The sequence below is a fragment of the Hermetia illucens genome, chromosome 1 (genome assembly GCF_905115235.1).
Source record: "Hermetia illucens chromosome 1, iHerIll2.2.curated.20191125, whole genome shotgun sequence".
Classification (NCBI taxonomy): domain Eukaryota; kingdom Metazoa; phylum Arthropoda; class Insecta; order Diptera; family Stratiomyidae; genus Hermetia; species Hermetia illucens.
This window is the reverse complement of record NC_051849.1, coordinates 24,938,132-24,962,304: the sequence shown is the minus strand read 5'-3', so window position 1 is coordinate 24,962,304 and position 24,173 is coordinate 24,938,132. Positions and strand designations below refer to the sequence as shown.

Genomic DNA, 24,173 nt, shown 5'->3' with positions numbered 1-24,173 from the left:
CTATCAAAAGTGTCACCGATTCTTTGAAATTCAGAAAGGGACTGACCAGGAAACTTAGCCAGAGGTACCTGGACGGATTTTTCAAGCGAGGCCAACAAAAAATCGACGAAATAGCAGGGAAGGCGGAAGAGCTGAGTGTGTTTGGACGGAACACAAAAATGCGTCAGTCACCGCAGCGATCAGCGAAAGAAGCAACGAGGGCTGACATACCCGATGTGGCACCGGGACGCCCAAAGAAAGAGGAAGTCTTACCAAGTGGAGCGACTGCAGGGACTCCAGTACCTTGTAGTGCCCCTGTTCCGAAAAAAAAGCTCAGTCAGAATCGCTAGTCCTCAACAGGTGAATTCGGACACGAAACGAGTAGAAGTGCAGTCGACCGTCCTAGCTAGAGCCGAAGAAGCCAAAAATGGGTTGATGGAACTGGAGAAACTACCGGACCTCTCTACTACAGGTGATCTTGAAGAGCAGCGAAAGACGATTGGAAAGTAGAAATAGTCGCACTCCCCACGGAGAACACTGCTAGCGCCAAACGGACCGCAGATAGCACACTGTAAAGGGAACTGGGGGAAAAGCGAAAGAACGACAACGTGCCGGAAGGAGACTTTATCAAAATTGTTTCCAGTTCACAAAAAAAAGAAGGCTAAGAAAGATACAAGAAAACAACTGACTACGCCGCCAGAGACCTGTCTGTCCAAAGACCTTGGCTGCAAACCAAAAGCCAGTAGCAGAAAAGGCGAGAAAATGAAAAAAGATTCATTAAGCTGCCGGAAGGGAGGGGGAAGGTCCTTTGTGAAATCCGCTTCAGGATGAAACCCAAAGTCAACGGAGCAGAAATGTCTTCCATTCGGGAAATGAAGGGTCGCGGGGCTATTGGCGAAGAACCCTCTTGTCTAGCCTAGAACCTATGTGCTGTCTAGAAATCCAAGACCTTGATTGCCTCACAGAAAAGTGCGAAGTAGAGGAAGCCATAAAGCGTGAATGTCCAGAGGTAACCAAAGCCCGGATAGGTATCCCCTCTGTAAATGCTCGAAGCCAAAAACTCGTCGTGGTGGAAGTCCCCGAGCAATATGCGAGGAAACTCTCTGGCAGTGGGAAAATCAAAATTGGATGGTTAGTATTCAGGGTACGAATGTGGATAGTCCCCACCAAGTGCTACAGGTATTTGGACTTGCAATGAAAGCGAAAATTACACTCTCTGCAGGGATTGTAGCGCGTCTGGTGAGATCGTCGCACATACTGCGGCCTCGGGACGGTGTCCAATCTTTAGGGCAGACCTGGAAAGGACTAGGCCGCAAATGACATGATCCGAATTTTACAAATTCGTCCATCTCAACCTACACCACCAATCTAATGGCGACGAAACATTGAAGGTTCTCTGAGGCCTGCCATGGGGCACGCACTACCTTTGAACCATCTAGGGATGTGTACTGTATCAGTATTTGCCGTTGTATAAAGTTTGTTATTGTATCCTTTCCTATATCGCTTAGATTGAATCGTTCATTTAGAATAATGCATCTCTCCCCGCGAAGTCCCCCCATCTAGGTGTCCGCGTTCGATTGGTTCCTCCTAGTTGCCTCCACCTCCACTTTTTTTTGAAAACCTTTTTCACATTTTCCTTTTGGATTTATTTCATTCTTGTATCAGATCTTCTGACCGTGTTTGCCTGATATTTCCAAGTCCGTGAATTTGGAATTCACTCTCTTCTTTCAAAAGACGATGGTGTAGAGTACATCCCATTCCTTGGAATTGATTATTATTTCAGGACAGATCTCCTTTTCCGCCTTTTGTTACTCATCATCACCACCACCAACGGCTCAACAACTAGTATCCAGTCTGAACCTGCCTTGGTAAGGAACTGCCGACATCCCGCTTTTGCGCCGAGATCCACTAATGATATATCCCTAAAAGCTGTCTGGCGTCTTCACCCACGCGATTGCTTCATCTCAGGCAAGGTCTGTCTGGTTTTCTTTTTCTACCATAGATATTGCCCCATTCAGACTTACCAGACTTGCCGCCTACTCGATCTGAATGAAGGTAGACTGTATATCCTGGGTATTTCTTCCCAAAATTTGGGTAGAGTGGAAGAGGATGGTGCACCTGCATTTACATCAGCATCGCGAATCACTTTCTCCTGGGCTAGGTTAAAGAGGACGCATGATAGGGCATCCACTTGTCTTAGACCATTGTTGACATTGAAAGGTCTCGAGAGAGATGCTGTTGCTTTTATCTGGCCTCGTACATTGGTCAGAGTCATCCTAGTGAGTCTTATCAATTTCGTCAGAATACCGAATTCTCTCATGGCCTTGGCTTTGCTGTCATAGGCGGACTTGAAGTCGATGAACACATGGTGCAACTGATGACTACATTTCAACAGTTTTTCCATCGATTGCCGCAGAGCGAAAATCTGATCTGTTGCTGATTTGCCTGGAGTTAAGCCCCTTTGGTATAGACTTTCGTATGGTATGGACCAGCATTTGTGAGTCGTCTTCAGTTGGCAGAACCTCCAACCTCCAAAATACTCAACCCATCGCTCCAATATTCCCATTCTGTCGAAAATCAGAGCATCGAGGTGTATAAGGTTCCATCCTGGTGACTTGTTGCTAAAAATTGCGCGCCTAGTGCGGTTGCTTCCTGTACTTTTCAAGTTCGCACACCTGCTAGTTCTCCCAGGCTTCCCTTTTCCGTCCGTGAAGTAGTTTCTCCGTTCGATGGAGTTCGTGATAACTGTGCGTGCCCGCATTCTTTGAGAATGCAACATTACTCGGTATGCGACATTCTTCCGTTCCGTAGCTAGCTTATATTCATCCGTTCCGACTTTTCTTGTCGCTGAGGCTAAATATGTTTGTGGCTGATAACGCCCTTCAGGTGGTTGTGAAGATTATTGGTTCATGCTTCATCTCCAGGAAATCTGTTCGCTGCGGTTATTGCGGCATCCATTTCCCCCTTATAGGTGTTACGGAGGGCTGTGTTGTGGATGGCTTCAGTATTCACTCTCACCTGATTGTCAGAGGGGATTGTAGGTAGTATTGTAATTCGAGCCTGGAACACTGTACCACTGAGATAGTGATACGAGTCTATATTGCCCCCCGCCCCCTTAAATTCTGACGTTCATCAAGGCTGAGAGGCTGCAGCGCTCAATCAATCAACGTGGTCAAATTGGTTGAAAGGTTTCCTGTCTGAAGAGGCCCACTGCTTTCCACGCAAAAGAGGTACTCCAAACAACCATTTCGTGCGATACTGTTAACTGAATAATCCGCAGTCCGTTATCATTGGTGTCCCTATGTAAGCTATGCGAGCCGACGTATCACCTGAATACGGGCTCCGTCCCTACTTGACTGTTGAAATCTTCAAGTATCATTTGATCATGTATCATACTTGGGACAGGCTTCGAGGGTCCTCTCAACTGCCTCGTAGAAGGTATCCTTCTCCGACTCTGCAGTCTCCTCTGTAGGGGCGTCAACATTAATGAGGCTAATATTTCTTAATTTGCCTCGGAAAGGCAGAGTGCGTAGCCTTTCACTTATCTTTTCAAAGCTGGTAACAGTAGGTTTCATTTTTTGACTGATTAGAAAACCAATTCCGAGCAGTGTAGTGACTCTTCTCTAGGAAGCCGACGCCTATCCAGCGTATCTCTCGCAACGCTATTACATCAGCTTTATATCTGGACAGGGTATCGACTAGCTGCTGAGCAGCATTCGTTCCTTGAGAAAATGCGCAAATCGTTATGCCCTTGTCGTTGCCCGGTTCGTCGTTGTTTTTCATTAAGGAAGAACTCCCAGCGATCACCACGTGAGAGTGAAGGTTGGGTTCGGTAGTAGAGCTGCTTGTGTTGGTTCAGCACGCGTTTCCCAGGTTTTACGCTCCATGGGGGTACCAATTTACGTTTCGCCCTGGAACCTATACTACCCAGACCTACTGAGCGAAATTGGTGGAAACATTTGAACTGTAAAACCCTAGACTGTGATTGATCCTACTATATATATATATATATGCGGGACACCAAGTTTCTCATTCTGATTATTCATCGCATTTTCATTATTTGCATTAAAGATTTAAGGATAGAAAGCATCGAACAATTTTATATTGAGGTAGTGTTGTTTCCGCCAGCAGCATTCGAAAGCTCCAAGCTTTCATTAAATCATGTTTGCGTCATGTCATCGCCATTGACGTACGGCCGACGCTTGGGCTTCCCTAGAACTACGTCCCAAGAATATTTCAACATGGACAGTTCTTGGCCGCTCTAGTAATTTGATTGCTTGCTATAGTACAAGCATCGTCGCGGTCTCAGGAATTCCATTCTGTCTTGTATGACTTGCCTTCTACATGCTCACGTAGTGACATTACTAAATGCATCCCATCCAAATAGCCCTACCCCAATTTCGGTATGATTGGCAATTAGCGCCACGTTAACATTCAATTTTCGAATGGTTTGTGACAGTCGATCCTGAGCTGTTTCACAAGCGCAAATCCTTAATAAGATGACCCTGTCCCTGCACTTTTTACCCTAATATTCTGGCTGGTGCTTGCTGTTGAAATTGGAAGCATTTCTCTAGTAGATTCCCATGTTCACCTGATACTCCCCAAGTCCGTGAATTCCAGGTTCGCCATTACCTTTTGAAAATTGTTTTTGTTGGATATATCTCCTTTCTAGGAAGGAATTAATATTTTCAAACAGGTCTCCGTCCCCTCCTATTCTGCTTTTTGCTGCTCACTTGTGCCTGTACTGTTGGACTCTTTCGCTTTTGCTGGAGCTGGAGTTTCAACGAGGAAATTAGTGATTTCGGTTTTATATAAAGTAAACCCTTATTAGAATAGGTCCGCCTACCCTATTTCCCTTTTTTCCTGCAGAGGTTGAAATCATCAAATATCGCAACTGAAGACTTTAACTAGCTGTTATCAAGCGGAACCGTTGTCAGATACTTCTTCACGGGACTGGCGATACCACAAAAAGCTCAACACGTTCAACCCTTCGCCATCATCAGTGATCTCCTCGCGCTTCCTTGTGCTATCGATATATTCGGTTTCTTCGTCTGCCGATTTCCGATCTCCTTTACCAACGCCGAATTTAAATATAGAGTTCGCCTGGATTGAGTGCGCATTTTTCGTAGCATCACATAGTTTGTTAGCTTTGATGGCTTCCTGCAAGTATTTGATGAATTTATCCATCGGTAGCTCCATTATCTTCGTTGCTTTCGACAGGATCCTTTAAGAGCCCGAGCAATCTACATAATGCTTCTAGTTAGCGCACTCACAGAGCATATCAAGCATACTATTATCTCCTGTAACTGCCCCTCCGCCCTTTTTTTTGCTTTTTGGGGTAGGCTTCGCCATTATCCGGCATGTTCTGTTCTGTATGCTGGAGGTTTACCCTACCAGAAGTGTTTTCCTCTTCTGCATTTATTGGTATTGATCTCATAGTCGTAGAGCTGCGCTTGAAGGGATTCATTTCTTGCATGGTTACCCTTGTAGTATGCGATTTTTCTGTGGCCAAATTATCCGCTACCTAGGCATTGCGAAAGATATCGACAACCGGGAGCTACTCCCAAAACCCACCGATACTGGATTCCAGTCCCTTTGCCATAAATTTCTTTTCCTTTAAATCAAGGACCTATTTTCTGAAACTACGAATCAAAAAATCTAAAAAAAAACATCAAAATACCCCTGTAATCATAACTGTTGTTTTACTAGATTTCAGAAACTGACTGAAAATTGTCCTTAAATTCGGTCATTCTAAAATATCGGACAGCGCAAGATACAGGAAAGTTTGCTGGAAATCCTAACAAAGTTATAACAGGCACAAAAATTACAATAAATATTATACAATGGAGCTAAAATGAACCAATAGTGCCGTCAAATAATCTTTCAGACCTCGGGCTGAATTGACGGTTTCAGGCTTATTTTATCTTGGTTTCGCTCTTTCTAACCCATTTTATCTCGAAGCAACCTGCGTTTCCCAAATGAGTATACCATTTTGCGTTTAGTGGGCTTTCTTTCTTCTCCAGTGCTCTAATACGCTAACTTACCCCCTTGGCTTATCTAGCCTCACCAATGCTACACCTCATGGTATCCTTTCTAGAAAACCCAATAATCAGTAATATTCGCTTGGGTACAACGATAAGTCTCACGGTTTTAACGGTATTATCGAGGATTAATTGTCATACGAGGACTACCTGTTGACACATGGTACTCTGTGGCCAGGTATTTCATCCGACGCATCCTTAAATGTAGATAGAAGTGAATAAATATAAATTTGTTTTCTTTTCAGCCTTTTATGTTGAAGCATTCAGATATTATCATTGCCCAAAATTTTTCCAGCGAAATTCGCAATGTATTATAGTTCCAGAGTTATTTATGATTGAGTAACATTAACAATTTATGGAGGTCAATTTGGGAGATATATGTGGTACTGATAACCCTTCGATGGGCAATAATCATTAATCGTTAAAAACTGTTGGTAATTTATATACGAATCCTTTTAACAGTTCCGCAAAAACCCTAGACCGACTTTATCAATTTTCAATTTTTCGTTCATAATTCCGCATAAAATATCCTTGCGGAAAAACAGCCAGTAAATAACCCGCACTGAATACTAAATAAAATCCTCATTAATAAATTGGACAGGATCCAATACGTATCTTGAAAGTGTGAAAATATCCTGGAAGCCGCAATACCAAACGAGCCAAAACATTATTCCGGTAACCGGAAAAAATGAGCGAAGTGCTCCAGATAGTACGTGACCACATGAAAAACGTGAACATACTTTCAGCGTCGGAAAACACGAACTCTATGAAAAGTCAAACAAAAGTTAAACATTAGTCACACCCAAAACGTTATCCTTGGTGCTTTTATAATAGGAAGGGCCAGGACTCACTTGGTAGGCATTGTATTGTATTATCGACGTAATGTGTTTAACAATTCAGTATTTTATTAGGGAACGTGTTTGTCCCTGACAGCAGCGTGAAGAACTCCAAGTTTGATACAAATGTCGCGGTAAATATTTGCAAGATGGGCTGGAAAGTTTCTGTGGTTTATTAAAAAGTTTTAATGAATCTCATGTTTTGTTTTCAGGAGTTGTACTCGTATTTCGTGTGTTTGTTTAGATTGTTTTTGATAATGGCTGGATTGGGAACAATGCATATAATTGGGGTAACGGAGAAAACAATTAGTTGGAAATTGCGATTTCCTCTGAGTTTTGGAGATTGTGAGAATAACCTTTTATATCTGTTCCCCAATATATTCACTAATTGACAAGGACTGCTTAATATGACCACTCTCCTCCACACTGCTTCCTCAGGTCCTCATCTCAGGTTTTCAAATAACGAACCTTAATAACGTCCACGCTCAAGAAATCTACGCAGAAAATTTGTTCTGGAGAATACTCAATCGGAGAGAGTATTCTTGGGTCAATGTTTGCTTTCACAATTAAAAGAGATACAAGCAACGACTAAAAAAGCAAATATTTTACTCATCATCCTATTCTAGAGAAAAGGATCTCCCGTAAAAACAACTGTAATAAAATGCTCCCATTTGGTCACCCATCTAGATACTAAGTAACTTTCAACAATGCTTAACTTCGCCGATCACACAAGGGTTAGCAGCTACTTTACTATGTTTTATCTATGTGAAATTGATGACTTTCCTACTGTTCAATCAATGAACGTTACTTAAATGGAATTCTAAAATAATTGTCCAACAGTTTGTATCCATCTGCCATATATATAGGCTTTTAGTATGGCAGATAATCCACTATGGTAGGATGCAACCATTCTGTGATGTCTTAAGGTACAATAAATTTAAACCGAACAGACAAACTTCGATTTGCTAGAAGTTTGTTAGTATTATGGACCGATTTGCACTAAACTTTCCAGTATAGTGTCTTATAGTAAGTTCTATGTTTCTGCAAAATTTTGTAATCCAGTATCTAATTCGAGGGAATTTTATTCGAAATTATACCACCAGAAAATAATGCATCTCGGAAAAACTGAAGATAATCCACTACACTACCGCCGCCCCGCATCCACAAAATGAGGAGAAGGAGTAATCTAACATCCAGTATGGATACTCGACGAGAGCCGTCTGGCTTGGTGACATTCCGTAATGCCCAGCACGGCATCCAAACCGCTACTTGTCAGACGATATGACGTTTAGCCGCCACGATGGTCATGAACAAGCTTCCAACTGCTGGATTTGTTTCGTCTCTTCAGCGGGTTTGCGAAGACATCGGAGGCCATCGCGAAAATTGGGGACAAACAGTCGCTAGAGCAAAGGCGGCATCGACAATGGTTTCAGTACTCGCCAAGCAATCTTCTTCACTGTCCAGTTGAAGCCTCTGCTGAGGTTTGCGACGAAAGAGCGTGTACAGAATTCTCGGGAATGGATTCTTTTGCATAGACCAGCTATTTCCAGGCTCGATGCATCTCGAGCAACTTCGAGGTTTTTATCTGAAATCAATGATGAGATTGCGTCCCCATTGTGGGCTGGTATGTGCTGCGACTACAATCACTTTTGCCTTGTGATACACCTACAGCTGTCAGGTTGTACGGTCAGACTCAACTTAGTACTGGAAATCCCAGCAGCGGGTCAAAAATAAAGAACAGAGACTTTACCGGAACTACGCCATACAGTGAAAAACAAGTTGTTAAAATTATGGATACACTAGCCGGAACTACCGATTGCGAGGATAAGGCAAAAGTCACACCAAACTTGTTCAGAAACCAACCCGAACAAAGCATCCCGACAGTATGGTTTTTAATAGCAGATGAAAAAGGCTGTTGCAATGCAATTTGAGGATTACCTGCCATGTCACTATCCCGGGTATGGATACGAGTCATAAACAGCTCGAATAACTGGAGCGGCTCTGACCTGGATCAGCTGCAGAATTTCTGGTGCAAGAAGTTCACTAGTTTACAAGGTCGGTTGATAGAAAGCATAAATCAGGTCATTGGCTAGACGGAGGAATTTCTACCCTTCCTACTGGGAACGATACCTACCTGAACTCTTAAAATAACACACCTTATACAAACTCGTAACATCAATTATTAGTGGTCAATACGCATCTCGTGAACGCAACCATTCTGCCTGACGTGTAGAAGAATCTGACTAGCTAGACCTGGGTTGTGGGATGGACAAATAGAGGTCCAAGAACTTTGTTATTTTATCCATCACGACAAGATTTTGACAACATCCTGCGTAGAACTACTTAGTGTAGAACAGTGGAAGAAATATACATGCTTTTCGGAAAATCGAAGAATGAATTAGAGCGTATTCCCGGCGGCTTGCAGTGCTTACACGTAAGTTTGGTTGACGCGCTATGCCCTATATAGAGGACTATGACACCGTTATACCATCTTGTCAGTATTACCCAAGGTAGCAGCATCTCACAGGCCATGTGCCTACGGAGAGCTATTGACTGAGTGCCCTTTAGTTTTGCATGTAACTAAACCTGGCCACTTGACATATTTAGATATACAATCTTACCATGGAAGTCTATTGCTCAGAATTTAGTGTAGGCAAATGTCGGATACGAGGCACAAAGGTCATCATGAGCTACGTGCTGCACTTAGCATTGGCGACCTCCTATCCAAACTATGGCCGAGATAGATTTGTAGATTTAACAGTAGCAGACTTGTTAGCACTGATGAAGGGAACAAGCGGTTCCCGAAATGTCGCTATTTGCAAAATATAAATCAACACTAGCGAATAGGAAAACCAACTCTTTCAACATATGACTTGCGGTTTCGTTCAGGGCAGAGGTAACTCATCAGACACTGCCTCACCTCTGCCCCGGGAGCAGCGTGACCAAAGTGGTTACATGCTGGCATTTGCTCCCTTATATTGATTCAAAATCACTCCTTCAAATACCGAGGATATAAGCAAATTGCTTTACTTCTAATAATATCTTTAGAGTGCTCTGTCGAGGTGTACTGACTTAAGTTTCTTCACTGTACTAATGTTTCTCCTCCTCTTCAACAGGATTAATATAATAATAATAATAATCGTTGGCGCAACAATCCATATTGGATCAGGGCCTTGAAGTGTGTTAGAGCACCTCATTCCAGACCGTACCGGTACATTACAGGATACCCTATAAGAAGCAATGTGGTCAGCATTGCGCTCGCCCGAGATTATTCCCCTTGGTTAATATCCTCCATTCTAATGCCACCATTTTACGTAATCTGAATTATATCTAGCTTGGGTAAGTTCATCGATCACTACTTTGTGTTTTTGGTTTTCAATCATAATAGCCCTCCCGCAACTTTCAACTCTGATCATTAAGACGATCAGCCTGCGCTTGAAGCAGCCTTTCCAAATATTTCCTTTCCTTTGTAAAATAGTAGAAACCCAGGTCAATGTACTTTTCAGAATCTTAATACATATGATTGCCCTTCACCCCTTGGTAAGGTAGAACGCACCCCCCCCCTCCTAAACGCTATCATTCGCGGTTGCCTAAAATGCCCTTTAGCGCCCCCCCCCTCCTAAACGCTATCATTCGCGGTTGCCTAAAATGCCCTTTAGCGCCCCCCCCCCCCCCCCACAACTTCCCCAGACGCTTGCTTGTGCGAAGTGGTCGCCGGTCATCTTGGTAGAGTGGGTTAGACTGCATGGTGCAACCAGCATTGCAATTGCCGCCCCTCGTTAATGGGTTACCAATTCACTGCCGCTTTCGTCCTTCAATTAAAGTGCGTATGGCCAGCGTACTCTGATGATACGGAACAGATAGGTATTGACGAAAGCTTGGAGCTTTTGGATAACAGTGGAGTTAACTTTCCATGTGCTACACCCGTACAGCAACTCAAAAAGGACATCAGCACAGAATATTCTCGATTTGATTTTACTGTTAAGGTAACTGTTAATGCGTCGATCGACATCCAGTTCTGCGTAGATGTTAGCAGACACCGAGCTCTTAGATAAACAAGTTGATCATCGCCTTCGATGCTCTGAACATTAATACAGATAAGGAGAGCGCGATCACCTGTCAGACTGAGAATCTTGATTTGGTTGGTGCTTATCTTCAGTTCAAATCTACTCTCTCTCTCTCTCTTTCCAAATCCAGAGCAATTTGGCCAAGGTCCATGAGAGAGCGAACAGTGCCACCAGCGTAGTCGAGGTGTTTGAAGAAGGATGTCATCGTCCATTGAATTCCTCCTCGTCCTTCGGATAAGGCAGCATGACGAACGTCACCGATAACAAGAAGAAATAATATCGGTGACAGGATGCAACCCTGGTGGATTTTGCTTTGGACCTAAATCCCCCAAGATTTTACCATGATGCAACACGTGACATTTTGCGCAATCATATTTTGCTCTGTTAATAGCTATTAGTTTCTTGAGAATGCCCCTATTGCGCAGAATACTTCTGATATACTTCCAGTTTACACAATCAAAAACCTTCTCGAAATCGATAAAGAGCAAGTGCAGCGAAAATCTAAACTCTGCGCCCTGTTCCAAAGTTATCCATAGGGTGCTGATGTGGTCTATACAGAAAGATTCTGAAAGGAAACCAGGCTGTTCTCTGTAGACCAAGCTTTGGATGTGTTCTTTCATGCATTCCAGGATTTTTTCGGCTATTATCTTCGCTTCGGCAGCGAGGACGAAATCCCTCCAATCGTCAGACTCAAAGTGGGTGCCCTTCTTTAGAATCTTGACGATCATCCCCATTTTCCACTTTCTGGGAAATGTCTCGGTTTCCCAAAATTTCCGTACGAGTGATAACAGCAGATCTGCAGTAACTGCAGGTGCAACGATGAGTAAATGTGTGGAGAGACCGTCACGCCCAGCGGCTCTATTCCATTTGGATGCATTGATGGCAGAAATGATTTCTCTTCTGTTTGGAGGAACAGTCCGTATATTGTGGTGACTAGTCTTCCACAAGAGGAGGAATCTTAGCAGATGTGATACGGTTAAGAACCATGGTGAAGTGTGCTTTCCACGTCTTTAATTGTTTTAAATTAGAAGTCGCCCGTCTACGTCCCTCACAGAACCATCGAAAGATTTGCGACCACATGCAAGCTTTTCATGATCTGGTATAATAATAATCATCGTTGGGGCAACAATTGGATCAAAAACTGGAAGTATGTTAGAGCAAATCCTCTCTTGTCAAAGCGTACACTACGTTGAACTTCTCGGTATCGGAGTTCAAGCGCGTTTCCTCCGCCAGAACTTGCAACGATCAATAGAGCCGTTAACCCCTTTTGTTTTACGATCCGCTTCCATCATTGCTCGGCCTGCCAGACGTTGTCGACGACCTGTGTGGAAGAGACAAGAGAACATTTTTGATGACGGCCCATGCTCATCGATATTCTCAGGCGGGTTACTCAGTATATTTGCCGTTCGATCAGCACATCCAGGAGACAACCTCTAAATCTTCTGCGAAGTGGAGTTGGTACGAAATAGCTAACTAGGCCGCAGCCCTTATGGCTCATGTATTGGTGTCCCGGTGTGTCGATGAAGCCTGGATGGTTTTCTTGTGCTCGCTAGGATGTGGTCGCACCCCAATGCATTGCGTCACATACACTACAATAACCTTAGAGTAAATGTTGGCCATTTTTCACCGGCAAATGATCGATGAACGTCGAACAAGAGTTAAGTAACAACACTTAGTGTCATTGTTACACAGTTGTTTCTTTTAGTACTTCCGTACTGTAATATCGAAACAAGACTCTTGTAATATCGAAACAAGACTGAGGTTCCTTCTCGGTCAGCTCGTATTTATGTTTCCTTATAATATACGAGTATATATGTTCCTTATCTTCTATAACACATATGGTTCTTATCTACGTAAAATCCTTCTTATCTACGTAAAACCCTTCTTATCTACGTAAAATCCAATCCTTTTATTAGGGTCATTCTGAGCAGCGAAGATGCGCAAATGCATCTTCGTTTATTATTCAACAACAGGACATGTTGTGAAAGAAAACATTTGACCTGAGTCGGGTATGACGAGATATGGAATATTTATAAGGGTCATACGGAGGAAAGAAGATGCGCAGATGCATCTTCAATTCAAGCAATGCGCCGTGAAAAGGAACTCCTTTCTGTAGTCTTCTTGGTCCAGGGTTGTTCCTTTTTAAGGTTTTGTGTGAAACAAAACCTTATTAGAATCGATTCGATGTCTGTCTGTCCGTCTGTCTGTCTGTCTGTCTGTCTGTCTTTTTTTTTTTTTTCGGCGTTGGAAGGTGCAAAGGTTCAAAACCTACTGCTGGCTCCTGCCACACAGTTATGTGAGACTTCTACTCACTAAAACCACCTCCTTCTCATTCCACTCTCCCCACGGAACTCCTATCAAGTATTGCATCGCGGGGCTGGATCAGCTTTTAACTGCGGCTCATTATGGTTCTCTCCCTTCCTTGTTTTCGTCGTAGTTCTTCCTGCCTAAGCTGTTGGTGAATAGCTTGCAGTTCCCTTACAACCTGGTTCCAGGCATCCGTTGACTCCAGCATAAACTCCACAATGTTTCCGGGTGTTAAACGCCTGTCTGCGACCGCTTCCATTCTTGCTCGGTGCGCGGTGAACCTGGGGCAATCAAATATGACATGCTCCGCATTCTCAGCCACGTTACCACATCTTGGGCAGCATGGTGATTCGTCGTGACCAAATCGATGTAAATAGGCACGATAACCTCCATGTCCACTCAAGAATTGTGTTAACTCGTGGCTTAATTCCCCATGGTTTCGTTCAAACCATCTCCGAATATCCGGAATGATGCGGTATGTCCAACGACCAGTTTGGGACTCGTCCCATCGCTGTTGCCACCGTTCGATAGATTCCCACCGTGCCAGCTGCCGTCGAAATGCGCTAGACTCTCCAGCTGCATACGTTTTGTCGTAGAGTCGCCGACTTTCCTTCGCCAAGATGTCTATGGGGAGCATCCCTGCTAGTACATATGCCGCTTCTCCTGATGTTGTCCGATATGCACTGCATACCCGGAGTGCACTTAATCGATATGCCATTCCCAATCTTCGGCAGTTCACTTTGTTATTCAGAGCAGTTGCCCAAACTGGAGCTGCGTAGAGTAGCACGGAGCTGACTACCCTGGAGAGCAGAAGACGTCGACTTTGTCTTGGCCCACCAATGTTCGGTAGTATCCTCGAGATCGTTGTAGCGATGGAAGACGCTTTAGTTGCGGCGTACTCAATGTGTCTTTTGAAGTTGAGTCTTCTGTCAATAATTACTCCCAAGTATTTGAGCGATGAGTAAATTGTTTTTCCGCCAACTTTGATTTTCACAGTTGTGTTCTTTCTTCTATTGCTAATGAGAACTACTTCTGTTTTATGCTCGGCAAGTGAAAGGCCAGAATTTCTCAACCAGGAATTGATCTCCCATATCGCTTCATTTGCATAGATCTCGATCTCGTCTTGGTGCTTTGCGACCACCGTTATTCCGATATCATCGGCGAAGCCAATAGTTGTCACGTTGTCCGGTAGGCGTAGCGTCAACACTCCATCGTACATAACTAGCCACAGCAAGGGACCCAGGACAGAACCCTGTGGCACTCCGCAAGTTGTCGGGAATATTTTTAGCCCATCGTCCGAGTCGCAGTAAAGTCTTCTCCCAAGGAGAAACTCGACCACAATGCGTACAATGTACTTCGGGGCTTGTATCTTTTCGAGTGCCTCGATGATTTTATTCCATTTTGCACTATTGAACGCATTTTTTACGTCGAGGGTTATTACTGCACAGCATTTTCCTTCTTCTATTGCAGCCTGAGCCAAGCCAGTCAGCATGCTGATTGCGTCGACAGTTGATTTTGCCTTACGAAATCCGAGTTGTTTGTCGGAAAGGCCTCCTTCCTTTTCCGCAACAGCGAGCAGCCTGTTGTATAATACTCGTTCAAATAGTTTACCAATGGTATTGACCAAACATATCGGTCGATATGAGGAGGGGTCTCCCAATGGTTTACCTGGCTTCGGAATAAGTATCAACTTTTGCAGCTTCCATTGCTCGGGGAATTCTCCTTCTCTGAGGCATGCCGTAAAAACTTTAGCAAACATACCTGGTGCTGACCTGGCTGCCACTTTCAGGGCGATATTCGGGATTCCATCTGGCCCTGGGGTCTTATTTTCAGCCAATTTACTTGCTGCATCAAAAATTTCCTCTTCTACCACTTCAGGGATTTCGTCGGGGTTTACATGCACTTTAGGCAGATTTGTGTAGTTCACATCCTCTGGGAAGAGAGTGTCCACTATGTTTTGTAGTAATTTTGGACAGGTAATCGGTGGGGAGCGCTTGCCTTTCAGTGATGACATTACAGACCTGTAGGCGCCACCCCATGGATCAGAATCAGCTTCGGTACACATCCGCTTGAAATGTTCGGATTTGCTCTTCGTGATAGCTACTTGCAATTTTTTCCTCGCGTTCTTGTATTGCATGTGCAGCTCAACGAATTCAGGTTGATTTCTTCTGCGCTGGGAGCATCTCCTAGCTCTGAGGCAGTTTTTCCGACATTCCTCAATTTCTGAATTCCACCAGAAATTGGGATTTCGTCTTCGGAAAGCGCTACGCCGTGGCATAGAGGCATCGCATGCCCGCTGCAATTTTTCCGCGGCCTGTAAAGCTTTTTCTTGTGCGCTTCCCGATACTAATGTGTCATCTAGAAGTACATGTCTGTCTGTCTGTCTGTCCGTCTGTCTGTCTGTCTGTCTGTCTGTCTGTCACAGCCGATTTATTCGGAAACGGCTGAACCGATTGTCACGAAAATTGGTAGGAGTATGTGATCTGCCGTTCCCTTACATGCAGCAACTGACGCCATTTTGTGTTAAGTTTAAGGGGGGGCTCCCATACATGTGAAAGGAGGGTGCAAATTTTTTTTTCATAAAATGTGGCCATGTGGGGTATCAAATGAAAGGTTTCAATTAGTACTTTTCGAAACTGGTTCAATATTTGATATTTGGTGAAACATAGGGGAGTGAGGGCTCAAAATATGACCCCCAAAAAGTGTAACAGGTCTCGTTCTCAGAACCTATCCAACCGAAAAATCTGAAAAAAATCTCAGTAGTGCATCTCTACGAAATCTAGGCCTCAAAATATATCCGGTTCCGATATCTGCACAAATAAAGTTAATAATAGTATATTTCCACATTTTAGAAATTTACCCAGCACCCCCCTTATGCTCATCCCAGAAGTACAAAATTTGGCATACGTATAATGAAGAATATAATGCATAATTTGGTCAAGTTTGAAGAAAATCCAAGTATTATTAACAAAGTTATAGGGGGTGAAACTTCACAATTTTTTGTGAATTTCGTGCACTCTACAACCTGCATGACGTCATCATCACATATCAATTTGTCAATACCCCAACGAAGTAGGTTCGTATGAATTGGGTGGAAAAGAATTATTTTGTTTTAGTTCTTTAATCATTTGTATATGAATATCAATTATTCCAACCAGACATGTGTGTATGTAGGTATATAGTATATGCGTTCTAATGAACTTTGCGGGTAGTGCCTAATTCAGATAGATATAAGAAGTAAATCGGAAATATGGATACGATCAATTTATATGCGTGCCTATATGTGTACAGTATTCGAAAATAGGCAGTTTGTTTGTTTAGGGTGAGCGTAACATCTACGGCTGTAATATGTACGTATGTCTCGTAGTTTTGTAGCTGTATACGGGTAGAAAAATATGCGTTGAAATTTCTTAGATAAGATGAACACAAAACCTTTATACCCGAAGCACGAGCTTCCGGTATTCCGACTTGTTATACTTTTGTAATATATCATTGCCTTTGTCTTGTGATATTTCTACACTTTACCTGCCGTATAAATTACGTGCTGGTAGATAAGCTGTGTTGGTTACACTACGTGTTCTGTGCTCTATGTGCTGATAAGTATGACTATAGCTTTAAGCAGTATTCACACTTATCATCACACACTTATGAACTATCTTTCTTTAAAAATATCTCTCTTTCTCCATTCGCAAATATTCATTTATATTTATTGAAAAGATACCTACACATATCCGGGCCAGTCTTAACGGTCATCCTCAACGTCAAGGAGTCTCCCCATGTATGTAACGACATCTCCGTATTTTGGCTAAATTTTCTTGTTGCAAATCCTTAAAGAGCCGAACTTTTCACAGTTTGAAAAATACGCCCTCTATCCCGTCGTCGTCAGAATCCAGAAAATGAAGTCAATTCGCAAAAATACCAATGAATACTTTCATTTAGGTACTCCATAGAACTACCTTCTCTCTCCATTTATAAGAAGCCAGTCTTACAGTCAGCCCACAGTCATGCAACTTTTTATTTATGATGCTATAATTATGGTTTCCACCCTGCTACCAAGTATCCCGTCCTTTATTAAGAAATTATATGTACCTGACAGGTGGGCAGGGAATACATTTTGATAAGGTTTCATTTTTCACGGAACTTTGAAAACTTTGGATTTTTCCTTTGTTACTCTACCGAATTCGCAAGAAGGACCTTTTTATGGCTTTAAATAGCAACCTGGTCGTTGCTATAGGATTGTGATGAAAATAAGATATGGGGGATGCAGGGCTGGTATGATGCAAAAATCTGATTGATTGGCTACAAATTAATTACCAATTTCCACGTAAGGAAATATATTTTCCCTTCCATAAATTAGCGGCAATAAAGAAATACTTTTCATGCTTTATTGCACCGCGAATAGGTAATAGACCAGAAGGCGCTTTGCCAAAATTGTCCTTTTGTGCCGTCAGCACTCAAAATATCTCACTGAGCTCAAATTTAAATATGCATTAATTTAGAGTAATTGCTCCAGGGACAAAGTTAAAATTTTAATTGCGGTAGTGAAAAAAGGTTTGTACAAAATTTTGGGCATGAAAAATTCTGTAATCGGACTTGGAGTTTGGGAATGAATCACGGCAATTAAAAGGCGGTGCTAATAAAATTAGAAGGGAATAATTGCCCTACTTTGGTCTCAATTTCCTTTATGCTACTGATAATTAACCAACGTCCTGTGAATATGGATGTCCATGGGATCCCTAAAATGGGCACAGCGCGTCCAGGACACTTGCCATACAGACCATCTCCGCTGTTTCGTTGAATTGGGTTTCAGTTAAGAGCTTGAGAAAAATTGCACATTTAATTTAATAAGGAAAAATTAGTATTTTTAAAACAATTTCACTAATTATTTTGGAAGCATATTTACTTCTGTTTTTCAATTATTCAGGAATTATGAGGTAATTTTTTCGACGGACATGTCTCTTACAACTCACTTCCACGTGGATGTAAATGGCACACACCAAAAACAAAAGCTGGACAGGGCCTTTTATTTGGTGGTTTGTTTGGCAGAATAATTTTTAAACTTTTGAGTAAAATAAAATCGAAAAAGGATCAGGACGTAATGTGGTAGCGATGATTCAAGGATCATGCTGGGTGGCGGGAGACGACCAAAGGGGAAGAACTTTCCCAAAAACCTAAAAGGATGGCGAAATTGACCCAGAAAGTCCGCCTACAAATATTGAAACTCCAATGAAGTGCTCGAAGGACCGCCAATTTCCTGGACCTTGGACACTGTATAGAGGCGGCTTCATGATTTTTCCGGGATTTTTCGGTTGGATCGTTTCTGAAAATAGGTTCACTAAAGAAATCGTCACTTTCAACCCTCTGCACTCTCCGTCTTTTCAACAAATGTCAAAACTCAAACTGGCTTTGAAATGTACTAAACGGAACTTTTCATGTGATAACCAACATGACTACATTCGGTGAAAAAATCTCTAAGCCCCCCTCTCCCTGCTTAAACTCAACCTAGAAAGATGTAACTTAATTCACTTATGGGCAATCCCACCTTATCACCAAATTTCGTGCCATTCGCGAAAATTGTGTATGACAGACAGACATACATTTAACCGATTTTAACGAGGTTTTGTTTATAAAAATGGTTTCACTCACGTGATTGCCAAAAATAACAAATGTCGAAGTATCGTGGAATCACCCAAAAAGCGCACTTCAAAAACATGGCCGACATCAACAGAGGAATTTGTTCATTCTCCACTTTCGCAACCACTGCCGACATTTGGAGCAATTCTATCTATCAACGAGACTGAAGTCGAGGAAGCACTCAAATGAAAGAAATTGGGGAAGGCAACAGGACCTGACGACATTGCACTTGAGGTCTTGAATGTGACAAGCTGGAACCCAACACTATTGTTCAGTGAATTCTTCAATCGGACTGTTGAGGAGAGGCAAGAAAAAACTAACGTTCCAATATAGAAAAAGAAAGGCAGTCCCAGAAAATATTCAAATCACCGTCCAATCCGAATGATGTCCCATTTATTCGGGATATCGTTTAAATAATAGTGTACCAAGTCAGGTTTGTCAAGAACTGCGGAACTGATAAGGCAGTATGCACTTCGCGGTTACTTATGGAGAAACATCGCAAGAAGCATTGCCCTCTTTGCATTAGATTTCTGTATCTAGAGAAAGCATTTGACCGTGTGCCACATGAACCCATCTGGTACGCTCTGCGACAAAACTGCCAAAGGAGCTTGTGCGGATAGTTAAACTGCTCTACCAGGACCCGAAAAGAAAAGTTCGAAGTGTGGCAGGTATATAAAAACCGCTTCGCGTCTCTGTTGGTATTCACCAAGCAAGCGCCCTCTCTTCACTCCTCTTTGCTCTTATTGTGGGCGCTGTCACACGGGGCATCCGACGTCCAATGCCTTATATACTGCTTGATGCAGATAATGTTTTCCTAGCGTCTCATAGCAAAGCCCACTTCGAGCAACTTGTTTAAAAGTGGAATGATCACCTAATGGAGCAAGGTCTCAGGTTGAATGTGAATAAAACAGAATTTTTAATAACCGATCCCAATGGAAGAGGCACCCCTACTGTCAATGGCAGGGACCTGCTCAACTGAGCAATTGGAATATCTCGGGTCAATGCTATCAGCCAATGGAGAACTGCATTCAAAATTGCTTCACCTATCAGTGCAACTTCGATAAGGTGGGTAGAATGCCACAACAGGCGTTCTTTGTGCTAGACAGATCAACGAATCTATGGTTTTGGGTGTTCACTGACTATACAGGATAATGAACGGCGCCTCGCGGTAATGAAGAAAAAGCTGCTACGTTTGATCAGTGACGTAACGCACTATGACCATATTAGAAATGTATGATCGATATGGAGTTGCACCCATTGTAGAGAAATTGCGAGAAAGGCGTCTTCGATGCTATATGCATGTAATTCACGCTGGTGGACACTCACTTACCAAGATTGATCTCAACATGGAAGTCGAAGAAGAACAACCAAAAGGCCGATCAAACCCCATCTTAGCTTTGATATGCTGGATGGTGATTTGAGCTTCTCTTCACTCCATCTAGATTCAGTTCGGTGTTTTTGGAGGTAGTCGGTCTTTGAAATGAAAATTCAATGACAGATTGGCAGGTCAATCTTGCGGATTTCTTCAATGAGATAGGAGGACTGCAGAGAGTATCTATGTCTCAATAGGCAGCGTGGGAGGGTGTTTTTGTTTTTCATATCATCAAGGATATCATGGGGCAGATAAATAAGGTTTGTTGAGGAAGTGGGCTGGAACCAGTTCTTGCATACTTAATGAATTACTATAGTGTACTTGCGAACTGCCTGCCCAATGGGGTTGTTGAATACCATGTTGTAGCATGGATGCAGGAGTGGGTTAGATCTGCACTGTTTATGAGTTTTAAGTTTCAGCTTATGCTGGGATTTGTTAGAAAACAGTGGAGTCTTCCCCATATTGGTTCGACCGTATATCGAACTAAAACTGGTATTCGACGTTGAGGTCCCTATCTATTATTAGGTACCAGGATCTACCTAGTGCTGCATGATTGATTGGGAGATCTGAAAAGAGTGAATCCGTTGGAATTCGATGGACTGATAGGGGCAGTGAATGGCCGCAGTGAAGACTGAGGACGTTTATGAAATGATTTATAGCGCCAAGTAATTACTCGGACTCATACCTGAGAGCTTGAGCAGTTATGGAATTGTTGTTTAGTTCGGTGATCCTAATGTCTATTGATGCCTAAATATCAACCATCGCGAAGAAAATCCGCAAAATTTCTTCCGATTTCTTGGCAAAACCGAGGAGATGGAGTCTATATACGTATATGATGGAGTTTGCTGGGTGGGACTGGGCCGATAATGTTGAGCGGCCTCACAAGCCACCTACGAATGATAAGGATAGGCATGTGGAAGCCGGCAGAATAATAGGGTTACTCGACACTTAGTAGTAGCAGTAGTTTTAATAAGACTGGGGGTAGTTATCGCTTTTGAACATTTCTCGCCACGGCCCGCAAAAGGGTTTGCTAAATATTCATTGTCTTTGCTCAGTTCGTGACGAATGCTGACGATGCTAGACGCTCCTTGTGGCTTCAGTTTTTCAGCAATTTCTTATACCGAAAACCAAGGCCATGGAGGATAACACTGGTACGCCGTTCGGAGGGAAGGGTGCTAGTAAAGAAGTTATCATTGTTCTCCTCCAAGGTTTCCTTCCTAATAGAGTAGTCCTCGGAGATTTCAGTAATGATTTCATGGGAACTACCTGACTTCTTAGTTAGGTAATTGTCGGAAAGAGCGCAGTAAATGTTCTACTTGATTTATTTGAGATCATTCAGAGGTTCCACAACAATGAGTGGAGGAATTCTTCGACTTACGTTGCATTTAGTTGTTGATGATTGTGTTTCTGTGGATTGCGTCGTTTTATGCTTGATTACCTTTGCATGACTTCTGGTTGGCTTATCACGAATTTTTGCTGCCTATTTCGGTGCGGTTCCTTTTGCTGGACCCTCTGCAGAGGACGCTTGTTACATAATTTGAAGTCGTTGTTGTTGTGTTGCTGATATCGTTTGGGGTTAGTTCCCTCCAACGCCTGTTTAGGCGTCGATGGTCGGTTTTGTCGGATAAGGTCGTCCTAGGACTTGTTTCTGAAGTGCACCTCCTCAAGTTTCCGCATGACGCGTGAGTGTTGCTACTTCATCAGAAGTAGAGGAGCTGCCTGGCGATTCGAATACTTCGGGTGGAGAGATAAGGTTGAGGGCGAGCTTCTGGTACGAAAGGTTTTGTGCCTTTCCTAGTACATAGCCCGTAATAAATGCATATATTATGTGAGAGTATCCACTTTCAGGTGATATTGACATTCATAGTGTTGAATTTGCAAAGAAGCAACAACTTTAACGTATTATAACTTCGTTAGTAATAAGGCGGTTCCCACCAAACTTGGTAAGTTCATGCTCTATATTATAGCCTGCATCACTGTGGTCTTAGGATGAACTTAAAGAGGGTTTTGCAGCTAATTACTAAAAATTATAGTAATATTTAAAAAGATATCAGTATGGAAGGTATTTCCGAGCCCAGGCACCATACAGTAACAGCCTCCTAATTTTTTTTTTCAGATTTTTTGGTTGGGTAGTTTCTGAGGATGGCCACCTTAAAGAAATGATCACTTTTAACGCCCCGCACTCCCCACCTTTCCAACGAAAACCGGCTTCGAAAAACACTTACCAAGACCTTTAATTTGATACCCCACACGGCTATATTTGATGAAAAAGAAATGTACACCCCGCTTTTGCATGTATGGGGACCCCCTCCCCTTAAATTCGACGTAAAAGGATGTAACTCACTGTATGCGTGAGCGTTCACAGTCCCCGCCTTTCTACTAAATTTAGTGTCAATTGCTATAATCATCTCCGAGAAAAATGCGTGTGACGGACAAGCAGACAGACAGTAAATCGATTTTAATAAGGTTTTGTTTTACACAAAACCTTAAAAAAACACCCACTTCAGGTCGATTTTTTAATCACTCCAGATTCTAATTATTCCACCAGAGTGGAGACTTCCTAATTCTAAGAATAAATCCAGATACATAAGGCAAGTTCATTAAAAAGTCAATGTAAGCCTCTGCCTGTTTGCCGACATGCGAAAAAAATAACGCGGTTTTTAGCATTAATATTATTCATACCCAGGGGGGAAATACCACCCAGTAACCACCTCGCAGAGGCAACGTCTGACGAACTACTTCTTCCCTGGATGAAACCGCAACTCGTCTGTATTTTTTGAATTTGGGTCCTAGCCCAAAACGGAAGAGTCCGTGGACCAGAAACTGAGCAGGAAAGTTTCTTTCCGATTGGTCCAGTCTGGACTCAGGACTCTCTCATGTCCCCAAATTTTCTATTTTTTTTTTTAAGTAACGTCTAATTTTAATTATGATCTTAGTACATTCAAACAGTGAGACCACAAGGCCGTTAGCCTGACACCCAATCAGCTGGCTCATCGCTCCGTCATAACATTCTAAGAACATGTTTAATTCCATGGAGAAATATCCAAGAAACCTCATAATATTTTAGGTGTTCGCTTCTATATTGAAACACAGACCAAGAGTCAGAGAATGACGTCCCGATCTCCCCAAAGCATATTTTTCTTATTCTCAAGAAATCATCGGCTTCCAAAAAATTTAATGAAAAACCAGCAAAAAAAGGATATTTTCCTCAAAGAAATAATGAAAAGAAAATTTTATTAAATTGTGCCCTACCTTCCTTAAATATAGCCAGGAGCGTTCCCCAAAGGCTTGAATGAATTGTAAATTCAAATTCTGGTTTTCCAGATAAAATTTGATACTCTTGTGCAGAAGTTCATGAAAATTTAATGTAATCCGACTTTCTTCAGTAAGGATAATTGCATCAGGAGGGAATATGAACACAAAGCTGTCCTGCATAGCTCTAATGCTCCTGGCCAGCTCGGAAGCAAGCATTTCGCAAAAAGCCCCTGGAGCTTTGATGTGGAGGAAGCATCAGGCTTCCAAATTTGGGTAGTTTGAAGTGGATTTTCTCTAATTTCACCTTTGACGAGGGTGGGTTTGCTTTCAAAACGGAGTATTACAGTCAAAACTAAACCTAGTGCAACACTACTATTCACATGCTCCCTTCTATCTAATTTTCCGTACATGAGCCAGTATCTATGGAAAACCTCCCTTCCCTCAACTACATGAATGTGATTATGTGTTTTCACTTTATCCGAAATCCACTTTTATCCGTCACATAATCTCATTTTCACTGACAGAGTACCATAATGAGAAAACGCTCATGAATGTTATCGAGTGTCCTCATTGAATTTATTTAGGAAAGTCAATTAGGCGAGCCGCAACAGAGAGCGGCGCCAAGCCATTTATTAGCGAAATTATCATAAATGGAACCGAGGACCAACTAATGGGAGGATAA

General features: G+C 42.6%; 1 protein-coding gene across 4 annotated transcripts in view; it reads left to right on the top strand.

Annotated features, from left to right (window-relative positions):
* LOC119646471 (gamma-1-syntrophin) overlaps window positions 1-24,173 on the top strand; it is a 260,298-nt gene that overhangs the window by 59,794 nt on the left and 176,331 nt on the right. The window lies entirely within an intron of this gene.